The sequence below is a fragment of the Punica granatum genome, unplaced genomic scaffold (genome assembly GCF_007655135.1).
Source record: "Punica granatum isolate Tunisia-2019 unplaced genomic scaffold, ASM765513v2 Contig00030, whole genome shotgun sequence".
Lineage (NCBI taxonomy): Eukaryota > Viridiplantae > Streptophyta > Magnoliopsida > Myrtales > Lythraceae > Punica > Punica granatum.
In genome coordinates this window covers 22,131-28,130 of record NW_022204048.1, presented here as the reverse complement: position 1 = coordinate 28,130, position 6,000 = coordinate 22,131, and positions in this window count along the sequence as shown.

Genomic DNA, 6,000 nt, shown 5'->3' with positions numbered 1-6,000 from the left:
GCTCGATTTCCAGTCGCACAAGAAGTTGCAAATGGAGCCACATCAAGTTCGAGCTGCTGGTTTATATCTCAAGTTGAGCTCAAACTCGAGGTCCGCTATTTAAGCTTGACCAATCTCGAGCTCACTAATACAATAATTGAGCTGAGCTGAGCTTGAGCTTGCCTGGACATACATCCCCTAAAAGAGATACTTTTCTTTATTTTTTTTCGGTGTGAATTCTTGTATCTGGAAACCCAATTAGGTCCCAACTAATCCAGTCAAGTCAAGTTATCATATTAAGAAATAAAACTCTTTCAGTGTGGACAATGATATATACATATAACAATACTATTTTTTTTCTTTCTAATTTTGGGTGTATAAGACAAACATATATGTGATATTTTACTGGGAAAAGAAAATAAGATACACATAACACGATGTCGTTTATATTTTTTTGTTTGGTTTTCTAATAAAAAATTTTACTCTATCCAATTCAATTATGTTCTTCTTGAAAATTTAAGCATTACTGTTTTGTCTTTTCTCTATTTAATAATAAATTTTCACTTATATTTTTAAAATTATTTTTATAATTAATTTTTTGATACATCATCTACTTTCACATCTATATATACATACATATATATTTTCATAAATGTATATATTTTTATCAATACTTGCAATCATTACATAAAATCAAATTAATTTCGATCAAGATTCAACTCGAAAACTAATGGCAAACTTATTTATCCTGACAAGCAGCGTGCTAGAAACTGATAAGTGATGCTAAGCCACTTATTTTATTGATTAATTAATTGTTTTTTCCGCTTAGCATGAAGGCCCCACCATACACTGACAATACGTAGATTTTCAACAACAGAGATGTCATCGCGATCGATCCAATCATGTTCGATATTTAGTGAAACTAGTTGTGTTTATTTATTAGGTATTTGAGATTTTTCTTTCATTTTATTAGGTTTTAAACCTCTTTTGTAATAAAAAAAAAAGTGATGTCATGTTCACATTCAATCGTCTCCCAGCAGTTCAGATTGGTTCCGGCTCTTGTGCTGTGATCCTTGTGCTCGAGTGCCGCAGAAGATCTGCTTCTATTTTGCTCTGTATGGATATCCTTCCGGGAACTTCATATGAAATAACAGAAAGTTGCATGGATTCGACTTGAGGATCCTCCCAAGGCGGTGGTCATAGGGTCCATTTGGTTTGGCGGGAGTAGAGTTTAAGACTGGGGAGATTGACTTTTAAATTTAGTTGTATTGTGCTTATCCGGTTTGAATTTTCACATATATTGTGCTTTTAAATTTAGAATTCGAAAAGTCAGTCAATGAAAGCGTTCGAAAAACTCATGTGAAAGGCTCTCGTAGACCAAACAAAGAGCAAATGCTCATTGTAGTCTACTTTAGTTATATATTAGTCGCGGAGCCCATATGTTGAACGGGATACTTCCACCAATCCAAAACGAAAGTATGAATAAAAATTAAAAAGAAAAATTATATCAGTATGGTATGGATGTTGCATATGTTAGAAACCGTCTGGATGTTTGCAAACTCAAACTTATAATTAGGAATTGAGAAGTTCAAATGTTATTACCAAAAATACGATATTCAAATCACCCATAACTTGGCGATATTGTTCAGAAGATGTTGATACTATGAAATTCTCAAGAGCAAAGACAGACCCTTTATCTAGTTGGTTCCTAAATGTATCCACTTGATTTTTTTTGCACAAGTACATAAATTGAGTTATTCTGTCAAAACTATAATTTAAAACTACAATTTTATTTTTCTGCATTTATTATAGATATAACAATAAATAAGAAATATTTTATCCCAGAAAAAACATTTTCATATTAATCAAGTAATTACTATGTGTTCACAGTGTCACATAATTTGATCACTCTAATTTTTACTTTCCACGAATCTTTTTCAAGTGCTAGATCTTTCAATAAATTATAAGACATCTTGAAAAAGAAAAACTACAAATCAATACATAAAAAAAATTGTTGAAAAGCGAGAGAGATATTAAAAAAAATCAAAGATATAATTTAGAACATGCGCTATGAAAAAAGTAATGAAGAAAATTAACGAAATCACATTCATAAGGCTTGAAGTAACATGACTAATCTGAAGAGAAATATGACATCGAGAAAAAGCAAAATCTTTTAGAAAAAGATAAAACGTGAAATTCATTTTTATAAGAATGAAAGGAAAGATTCAAAGAATAACACGATACCTAAAATTTTATACACTCACGAACTCATTGATGGTGCAGAAAATATTTAAAAAAAAAGTTGAAATTGATAAGCCTCAGTTTTCATATTCTTGAGATCAAGAATCAAAAATGAAACAAAATAATAAAATAAAATTGAACAACACAACTTCATGCCTAGGGTTAGATGAACTTTTTGAGAACTAGTGTCTAGTGGTAGCAATACTTTTTTTAAGAGTTGAATTATTTGCAGTTTAGCGTGATCCACATCCTATTTATAACGTATTATGCGAAATCCATAAAAAATAATAATCTGATTTGTCTTTAAAAGGAAAATATGTTTCATATCTCCAATATCGTCCACTTCTATTAAAAAAATGATCTTAGCAATTCAATCTTTGTACGTGTATATATGTGAAGACGCTGCCGCCGTTTGCATGAATAGCAAACGGCGGCAGCGTCTTCACATATATACACGTATATGTACATTAGTGCATGACCATTGATGGGTTCAATATGTGTTCTACTGTGGTTTAAAAATACACATGTATTCTACAGTCAACGAGGAACTTATGTGGATGAACTGGGGGCAATGAACTTATTGAACAGTTTGTTCGATTCATCATAGTAAACTTGCGCCAATTTTAAAATACTAGTGTATTAGCACTTGCGTTGCATGTGCGTGTGTTTTCTAGAAGTTTATAATTATGTTATCTAATGTGATTATAATCTTATATTAGGTGCAAGAAGTTAGTTATTATAAACTTTCAATTAGTATATTGAACATAATTACATTCACTGAACTTAGAATAAGAATAAAATAAAACATCAAAATATTTCAAAGAGAGAGACCACTCCTCAACAGCGATGCCAATTCATCATAGCTTACTATGTCAGTGCAGATTTTTTTTCTAGAGTGATATATAGGGTGAAAGCAAGACCTAAATTTCATAGTTGCACCCAACGTGTGACTCTTCCTCAGCTTAAATTTGTAACTTGGTATTGGATGCATTTTCAATTGCAATAAGATGTAAATTATTGGCATATCTATAGTCTCATAAATAGTTGGAGTTAAAAACTGCACCTTTGATTGCAAAGAGGTGTCGTTTAGTTGAATATAATGTAACATTGACAAAAAGTCAATGATATGCGTGACATGTCTTGTAATAGGAATCTGATTTCATCTCCTGTTTTTCCTTTTAAAAGTAATCTACAAAGAAATTATATATGTCTAGCATTTACAGCAAGTCCAGTTAATAAGTATCTACATTTCTTATTATCACTGCATTCCTTGGGCAAGATATGGAAAACATCACCTCAATAACCAGCCTTTCCCCTTTGACATATCTATATAGTATATAGTAATGGATAAGTACTGCAATTACAAGGGAAAACTGAGAAAGACGACATTACATGTAAAGCAGAAACATATTTGCTCATAAAATGTATCAAAATTCAATATAGTTAGCATTCAAACTACTTAATAAAGAGCAGCTAAAAAAATTATAAATTTCAACCTAGGAAGAAGCCGTGGGCATCGAGAAGTTCAAGAAGAAAAGATGATAATTCCTGTGCGCACCCGAATTTCGTCTCGTCGGGGCACGCAACGCGCGAAGCCTCATTGCAACGCGGCTTGGGAGTGTCTACCTTCTCGGGGACGCGCGATGAACGCACGTGAGAAGGAGTCGCCACTTACTGTTTACGACCCGTAGGTCGAGGGCCGTTGAGTCGCCCGGGTCTAGGGGTACGGGGTACACCTAAATGCTAAGGCAATGATCATGCGGAACCGAAAATTCCGAATTCGGGGGTTCTATTACGTGCGGGCCTACATCCCGCACGCCCTTTCGGTACTCTAGCTTGCTAGGCTTGCCGTTTTGTTTATTTACCGTGTGATTTAAGGTTGCACTTGACTCGCCCGTTTTGACACCGTAAATTCGTAAGCACTCTCAGGCCTTTTCTGCTTATCAACCGGGATCCTTACATTGACCGAATGAAAATACAGGTATGCTTGCATAAATGAAGATACAGACGCTTGTACTGTGTTTTGGACCCGGTTGATTTGCATCAAGCCAAATATTCCTCTCGTGCATGCCGTGAGTCTTGAAGGACCGAAATAAAAAATAATGCAACGCGGGCTCATGGAGCCGGTGGTCGGGTCCGACCGGACCGACGGATAACTGAAGAATCGTTTGACTCTTGAGACAGCCGTGGGACAGGTCGAGCTCCCGGGTCATGTCCTGACCACGACTCATTCATCCTATCCGAGTTGTCTTTCCATTTAGACATCACTAAGATTGGGACGTTGAGTCGAGGCAAGACCCGATGCCGCACTCGGGTTGCGCGCTCTCAATGTGCATGGGCGTTGGACCCCGTGATATCGTTTCCTATGAGTTCAGGCTTGAACCGCGATGAATACAGCAAATAACAGAAAAGTACATGTTGCAAAGAGCACGTATTATCATGTTGCATACATATAATTACATAAACAAAATTATTTAAATGAGGCGTATGCGTTATCGGTGGGGAATCCAATTAGGAAAAGCGATTGGATATCTTTGGAAAAATGTTCGCAGACGAATTTGGATAATTTTAAAGAACAGGGACGGATTTGAAAATTCGAAAAGTTCAGGGATTGGTTTGAAGATTCAGAAAAGTACAGGGACTGGTTTATAAATTCAGAAGAGTTCAGGGACTGATTTGCAAATTCAGAAAGGTTCAGGGACTGATCTGAAAATTCTAAAAGATGAGGACTGATTTGAAAATTCTAAAAATTGGGACTGTGTAAAAATTTACTGAAAATGCCCTAGGACTTATTTGAAATGAAATTGAAAATCAGGACTGATCTGAAAGATAAAAAAAAAGAGGCCCGAGGACTAAACTGAAACAACTCGGAAAGTTTCTTGGAATGCTAGAACAATTCTGGAAAATTCAAGGACTGATTGAAAAATGATAAAGTGACCGGGGCTTGATTGAAAATGATTTTGAAATTCGGGGCAAATCTTAAGAAAATAAAAATACTTCTTCTGGACTGAAATGTGACAAAACAGAAAGTTTGTAAAATCGAGTTCGGAGACAAAACGATCACCCACGCGACTCAAGAACATACACTGCACATTATATCCATCAAGAAAGCAATAATATTCAGGGAATGAGCCCTAATCATGCCACTAAGTTGAGAATTTACCTAGTTCGGAAAGTTGAGGGGTGATTCTGTAAATAAAAAAAAGTCAAAGATATGCTGGGCGAGTTTGACCGGGCCGGTCTGAACAGTATTGGGCCGGCCTGAGCTGGATTGGGCCGAACTCCGATGGTGTGGACTGGGCCGAATGGAAGATTGGGCTGCGAAAGGATGGCTGGGCCGAAGTTGGCGGACTGGGCCGACTGGGCTGGACCTGCAACAGAGAAATAATGGGCTAGTCCCGAGATGCGGGATGGGGCCTTCAAGAGTCGGGCTGGACCGTTGCCGAGCCGGGTTTGGGCTGTTTTGGCTTGAACAGACCCGAATGGTAGCAACAGACCCGACTGGAAGGGTGGACAGGCCCGACTGGCGCAAGTCGGGTCGGACGTCGCCACGGAGGCTCCCGATGGAATTTTGAGGCAAGGTCGGTGGCATTGGACTCCTAATTGACTGAGGAGCACGGTGATAGGTGGCTCGTAGCGAGATTCAACTCGAGCTGACCTATACGTCCCTTCAAAGTTCGGATCAGAAAAGACGACCAGAGGAACAGACCCGACTGGCACAAGTCGGGTCGGACGTCGCCACGGAGGCTTCCGATGGAATTTTGAGGCAAGGTCGGCGGC